The 7,665-nt window shown below is 33.9% G+C and overlaps 1 long non-coding RNA gene across 1 annotated transcript; it reads right to left on the bottom strand.

Moving 5' to 3' along the window:
* Window positions 1–2,022: 2,022 nt before the first annotated feature.
* Window positions 2,023–7,665, bottom strand: LOC142980692 (uncharacterized). Its single transcript, XR_012959893.1, has 2 exons — window positions 7,534–7,665; window positions 2,023–3,432 (listed from the first exon to the last, which is right to left on the bottom strand). It is a non-coding gene; the product is annotated as an uncharacterized LOC142980692 (long non-coding RNA).

The raw sequence follows: 7,665 nt of genomic DNA, 5'->3' as shown, positions 1-7,665 counted from the left end.
TAGATTACCTCTAAATTAATAATTCTATATCGTTTCAAACGAAAATATCAAACAGGTCACACATAAGCATTCGGTTCGAAGAAGTCCATCCGTGACGCTTGCATACAAAGTCTAAGTTGTCGGACTTTACTTACCCGCTTGTCATATATCATAGCAGTAAATAAACTGTAAACGCTCCATCCTTTCGTGGCCGTAGCTTTAGTATTAACTAACGAATAAACAAGACTTCTAAGATAAATTATTTAACAAAATTGTTGGAAATAGATACTCTTCGCAAAATTATTTAGGGCTTAAAATTAATTTGTGGACCTACTGAAAGTTATACCGGTTATACGTGTAAATTCAGGTTATCGTTGCACCAAATTTCATTAAAATATGCCATGAAGGTTTTTCGTGAATGCATCTCAAACATATAATAAAACTCATAAATTATTCCATTTATAATATTCGTAGGATATTTGTTCTATATTTATCGCTAATCCTTTTTTTCGCCTTAAGAAAGCAATCATACAATGACACAAGCAGTCTGTGTCATTGCAAACAGTTAACTATTATTAGCTGTTCCTATAAATACACTCATTCATCAATTTGTATCAGTTCTTGACCTTGGAGCAACTAGTTTAATTGTTTAGCTGAACGCACGTGGTGTAGGATAGCCAATTGACTTGCCTTTAACCCAACATGAAACTCGATAGATACATGAAATAGAATTCATTTGTTTTGTATGTGTTTTTCTAAGCAAGTACAATAATGTACATTAGTATAAGATCCTGCTATACAACGACGTTCACCGATGAAAGTGAAATATATTCTTTGACAAATAAAATACGTCTATTAGTTAAATTTAACCATTTCTGCCACAATACTGAATGAAGGAATGAGGTCTTAGCCTAGCCGAACACGGCTAGTTCCTTTATACATAACTAAAGTAGCCATTCGCTTTTTTGCCATTTGTGTAGTAAAGACAAATCTGTTTCTTCATAAAATTATCAGTCCATTCGTGAAAAAACAAATTTAACTGTCATTTTTACTTGGCTGTTACCTTTTGCTGAAGAAACTAGCCGATATTTTTCGAACTATATATGCGCCTCCCACGCAAGTGGTCGCAGGTTCGAACTCAAGGCAACACACCAATGACTTTTCGAAGTTAAGTGTGTATTAGAAATAATTGTCACATGCTCCAACGGTGAAGGAAAACATCGTGAGGAAACCTTGCATGCTTAAAATTTGTTTAAAACATTTATTGAGGGCATGCAAAGTCCCCAACCCGCACTTGGCCAGCGTGGTGGACTCAAGGCCTAACCCCTCCCTCATTACGGGAGGAGACCCTTGCCCACCAGTGGGACATTAATGGGTTAAGTTTATTATTTATTTATATGTGCCTCAGAGACCTTCAACCTATTACGTGGGCCTAAAAAACAGTCTTACGTAACACAGTGTTAGTGATCCTGTATCTTTACGATAACATTGCAGTGACATCATAGTGCAATTGTAGAAATTGACCCAGAATGCATGAGTAACAAGTACCACGCGATACGCGTAGGCACTGTACTATAATAGTGGAGCGTAGGTTACCTCGTCTGGGCTCCTCATTCAATCAAGATGTGATAAGATTGTCTAAATAGGTTTCACGGTCGTACACTACTACCAAACTTTCGATCGGTATAGCACGATTCTCTACAGTCGGTACTATCGTGTATCGACAGTTTGACATATAAGATGTGTTGCAAAAATAGTTCCTATGGTGCCCGCTAGAGGCGCTGCCAAGAATTTCACATACATATATTTCTTAATACCAAGCCGGTTGTCGATAGCTAGCCGGTTGTCAATATTAGAAAGTACGCGTTTCTTTACCAAAATTCTGCTAGTTTTCCAATGAGTACGCGATAGCAAATGTGTGGTACTCGATAGAATGACGTTAGTATCGAGTGTGGAGATTCGAGTCTATGTTTAGCTAAAATTTACTCTATAATAAGCTATCAAGTAGGTTGTCGCTAGTCGCTAACAAATGAAAGTTCGTAATTAAGTTAATAGTTAATTTTAATTACATCCACAATTTGAACACTGGACATGGCAATGTGTGAACGAAATTTATTACAAAGAACATTATTTTATCTTATTTTATTAATTTTACATTATTAAGAATTATACTCAAAATAAATTAGTTACACCGCTTTGAAACATAAAAATCTTCTTCAAATAAAAATATACTATAGTTCAGCTAAGGGCTAATTTCGCAAGTTATATTAAGCACAATTGTGTTAAAAATAAACTTTCTAGCTTTGATGTAAAATTCTTTACTCGACCAAAAGAAAATGATCAGAATGAAAATTTGCTTCACAATATTTACGATAAGATAATAGATATTTATATCAGCTAATCGCACGGCTCACAATTACACATACAACAACGTAATTACGACCAAACAATACAATTACAATATTTCACATCAAATTCAAGTAATAGTAAGTAATACTAAAAACCTCAGGTACATCGTCTTAATATCATACTCTATGGTGAGTAGCTAATTAGTTACTAATACCTAATATTCTACGTCCTTAGTAACCCCACAACCAGTCGGAGATTCCTTCATAATAAACAAGGTCTTTTCTAAAGTAAACAATATATTATTATCATTATCAAATGTCAAAGCACCGATATTAGGTATCTTTGCTACTCTTACTAACTTAGAATGCACCAAATCCTTCTTTAAATCGACTTTGTAAATACCATCTAGCCACCAAGCGTATACATTCCCATCTAAATCAATATTAAGACCTCTAAAATATGAGTTTTTCGATAACCGGTGCTCTACATCACCTTTACGTACGTATAGACCTGTATTAATTAAATACACAAATACATCATACTTGGTCACAACGAAATCTTTTATCTTGATGTTGTCAAATAATGTTCTAAACATATCACCGTTTTTAACAACGATCCCCCTATCTTCATATCTCGTGAAGTAAACGATGTTTTTGAAAAATATATTAGTCACTGTGTCCCCTCGACTGCTAAACGACGAAAACTTATTAGTATTAGTATCTAAAAGGTATATCCCATCGGTACCACCGAAGTAAATATTATTACTATCTTGGTCTATGTCAAAAGTACCAAAATTAAGTATTTTATCTCCAGAAATGATTCCTACGGAAAGTGGGTTATCTAAATTCACGAATCCGGTTTTGTAGAATTCTGGGTCAGAGATGTGAGGTTCGAAACTAAAGTACAGCTTGTTTTTGGACCTGTGGATGCCCATTTTGGTGATGACGATCTTTGTTCGGAAAGGTGCTTCGAGATCGAAGAGCTGGGACATGTTGTAACATGTCGTGTTGAGCAAGATGCAGGTTGGACAGTCTGGGTACTGCGCGGTGACGGACAGAGGCGCCGCGATACCCAGAAGCAGTATTGGTAGAATCATGGCTGAATCTGTAAAAATAGAACATTCTTGTAGTAAAAAAAGTGATTTCTTCTCTAATTGTTTATCCTATATTTTTCTAAATGTCCTTGACAATAAGATGTAACGATCCTTTCACATTTTAAAATACAGCCGATATTTTAATTTTGAACTCTATTTTAGGAAAGAAAGCTTTTACACCATAGTTTGTCAGATGCGTTTAGTTCAAATGATCAACAGAGAAACTATTTAAATGCTTATAAGTATATTTATCAGTTGTCTGTTTACCATAGTACAAGTTCTACCTGATTCAGTATCAGATGGCCGTGTGTGAATTGACCAAATGTTTAGTTTTTTTTTAAACTCCGTACTACTTCACTATAAAAAGGTCCTGTCCGCGGCTAGGTAACGGTGACAAACGTAACGAATATCCCCCGAGTGTCCTCCGACGAATGTAATTTAAAGTTTGAGCAGTTCATTATAATTAGTGTCATATGCCAACATCAAGTGTAACTCGTTTATTCCCCCGTGTTATGTATTACACTCCTGACGAATCATGTTAAAAAGTTATTCGATTTCAAAAACGTATTACAAAGTACAGATAGACATGTTTTGTCTCTAGGGTTAAGTAAATGATTGTTTGTTTTGTATTCGCTGTTTGTTTAATCTATCTCTCTTTGACAGGACAACCTATGCAGATGATGAACTATGTCCGAAAGAAATAGTGTAAAAATTCTCTTAAACTTTGTTACCAGTGTTTTTACCAGCTTTTTCGGTTTATGCAACCATTTACGAATATAAAAACTTTGATTTGTATTCGATCTAAAATAGTCGTAGTAGATGCTACTACATTTCGTTCGAAAGCATCGAATCTGAATTTGAATTTGGTTTGATACGGTATGATCAGAGACAAATAAATATCCTAGAAATATATTAATTTTCCTTAATTAACGTTTAGTCTAAGTATATAATTGATTGTTGGCAGCACCTCGCATGATCAATTATTGTATCAACCACATTGTACAACTTTTGGCGATTGAAAGGAGTGGCCGTGAGTTTCTTGCTAGCTCTTCTCATAAGGCTCTACCCCCTTTCCGAACTAGTGGTAGATTCAGTCATTGTAACGACTATCATAAGTGACAATATTTGACCTAAATGAATATATGATTTGATTTTGAGATTGGATCAAGAATGCAAGTTATCTCTATGCCAAATTTCATGAATATTCGTTCAGTAGTTTACCTACTTGTTTAGGAAGAAAAAACAAGGACACTTTCGTGTTTATAATAATACTATGGGATGTAACTTGTTGACCATCTTCATTAGAAATAACCTGTATTTAAAGGTTAGGTATCGTTTTCGGACAATCAAAATTGTAAACTAACTCTAGTTATGTGTAAGCACTTGCATTCTAAAGTCCGAACTTGCATGCAACTTTCGCGCCGAAATGCTAAACATACGGGCAACTTCTAACAAGTATCAACTACTTGGCAACCATTTGTAACTCGCACAATGCTGTGAAATTTTGGAGGGAAATTCCCAATTTTGGCGGATAAGTATGTTTTTTAGATTATTATTTTTAAACAAGCGCTTCTCGTAAGTTTTATTTACTACTTGTATGATATAATTTAAAAAATTAAATAGATTGAGGCGCCAAAGTTCCGGTGACAGTTCGTTTTCATTCTGACAGTAGGTTTTTTCGTCACTTATGTTTAAAAAGATCATATTGTTATTGAGATGATGTGCATTTTTTGTTATTTTACTTGTGATTTACTGATAACGCTCGTTATTATAATGTCAAATAAGTAAACAAAATCTAAATTTGTGTTTGACTTTGTTTTTCAAACAAGTGAGATTAAACAGTATAAATAATCTGCTACTAATCTAGAGCTTAATTAAACATTAACTCTAACTTTTAAAACAAATATTATTTCACTCAAAATTGAACAACATTTATTTCGAAAAACACTTAAAACGTAGTAAAAATAATATTATTAAAATGTGGGTAATTTTAGAAACAACCTTAATTTTCTATGCAGACATATTCGACGTTTCTAAAGCTCAAACATGAAAAAAAAACAATTATTGTTTATGGACGAACTGTCAAATCAACGCTGCGTGCTAATGGCCTGATAATAATCTAACAAATGATATGGTTGTGTCTAATATGGGGCTAAATTGACGCACACTCTAATAGTTAGGTACGGTCGGACTTATAGAAATTATGCTACGAGTACTGTATATAAACTAAGCTTAACTGTAACCCGATAACTGCTATCAGCAGTACTGTATCTTTTTTCAACATCAGCGATCATAATCGTATTTCTGTGAAAGCACTCAAAACCTCAAATCTCTATAAGTTGCTTTGGAGGGCACGCAAAATGTCGTTCCCGGTTGTCGTCAATTAAGATCAGTCAGGCCTCTCGGGTGGCTTGAACAACTTTGACACTAGGTTGACCACTAACCATACGACTAACTATAAATAAAAACTGTAGAGTTGTTATATGTATAGTTTTTTTTGAAGAGACAAACGCGATGGAATTGTTTTATTGTAGTAAATTTACCTACCCAGAAAAGTTAAGTCAAAAAGTAGTAGATACTTAATTTAATAAAAGTCAGAAATATATACATAAATTCACGCCTGATATACCCGAAGGTTTAGGCAGAGGTGTATGAAATACATCCACGTTTCGCCATTAACAATGCTAGTCCCATGCATCAGGGACAAGCTAATTATCATTTAAGTACCGTAAACGTTACCAATTTCCGGGCTACTATTAAACGCCATTCTTAACAGTAGCCAAGTACTAGCAATAGCACTTTGCCCAACCCGGTAATCGAATTCGAGACATCACGATCAACAGTCGGATAAATTACCGACCGCGTCACAGTCACACGAACACAAAATACATACAGACAAAAACAGTTACAATACAATCAATACCTTATTTATCCGTCGAACAAAAGACCAAAAAAAAACTTTTCACAAATTTCATTTTACATTTTACACGCCATTAAAATTGCCAGTTTAAAAATAAAATTCCAACTAAATACGGGTTGTAGCTGAGAGCTTATGAACGAAAGTGGGGCGCAAGTGGAACGCTAGTGTAGGATCGATAATGTCACGCTACTCACACATTAAATATTTAAGGCTATCAGCAGAATTAGAAGTGCACTTAGAGCATTGAAAACTGTAGTGAAATGAACGCTTTTTTTCCTGGTTCGGTTTATGTTTTGTGTTCTGTTCGATGTAAAAGTTAGACGAAAATATTTGTTTATTTTTCTTGTTTTATTTTTAATTTTAAACACAATATATTTAAAGGTATTCTACTTAAATTGCGTGTTGTTGTTAACTATAATAGTAATTGATGCCTTTTGTAAAGTCATAAGTTCAATTTTTTTTCCCGATTTTATTCCCATAATTTGTTTGATTATGAAATAAAATGTTATCCATTTCTAATTTTCGCCGATATATTATGCTGCTAATGGAAAGCATCAGCAAAATAAATACGTCACAAATTAAACATTTACAAAAGCCCGATGTGACACATACATAGCAAGTAAAATACAGCAGTGTCAATGAAAGCAAGGCTCAATGAAGACCTTTTGTTAATAATCTGTGGACCGTAAAACGGTAAACGCTGTTTTTAGCACCGCCACATATTTTTTAAAGGGAAAAATGTAGATAATGCCCGAGTTTTTCATATATCTCGACTAATACACTAGATGTTTGAGCTTTTACGGTGAGCTTGAGTTTTTATTTTTATAGCTCAGCTAAGTTATATTAAAGGCTACAAAAAACAGGTATGTCTATAACCTAGATACCTTAAATACAGTACCGCACGATGTAGGTAACAGCCGGGGTTTGTGAAATTATGAAAATATACACTTAACCGTAATATACGTAAAAAAGTATAAGAGTATTATAGTATAGTAAAACCTTGTTCAGCGGATTATCAACGCATACCGGTTATTTACGGGAAACTATAAAGTTAATTATGTAACATGTGTTATATGACAATACTACAAGCATAACTAAGCTAATTACTGGAAGAAAAATATAAAAAAAATCTACTACACACTATTTACAAACATTTCGAATCAAGAATACAGAACAAAAAAAACAATCTTACCTTTTTAAAAAATCAAAAAGAAAATCCAATGTCAATGTCACATTGTCACACTGGCGGGAAAAATATAATAAAAAAAAATATAACAAAAGGCGTTCGCTCCCGATACAATGAAGTTCAACAATGACCACAGAC

The sequence above is a fragment of the Anticarsia gemmatalis genome, chromosome 18 (genome assembly GCF_050436995.1).
Source record: "Anticarsia gemmatalis isolate Benzon Research Colony breed Stoneville strain chromosome 18, ilAntGemm2 primary, whole genome shotgun sequence".
Taxonomy (NCBI): Eukaryota; Metazoa; Arthropoda; class Insecta; order Lepidoptera; family Erebidae; genus Anticarsia; species Anticarsia gemmatalis.
Note: the sequence above shows the minus strand (reverse complement) of the source record. Positions and strands in the feature narration are given on the sequence as shown.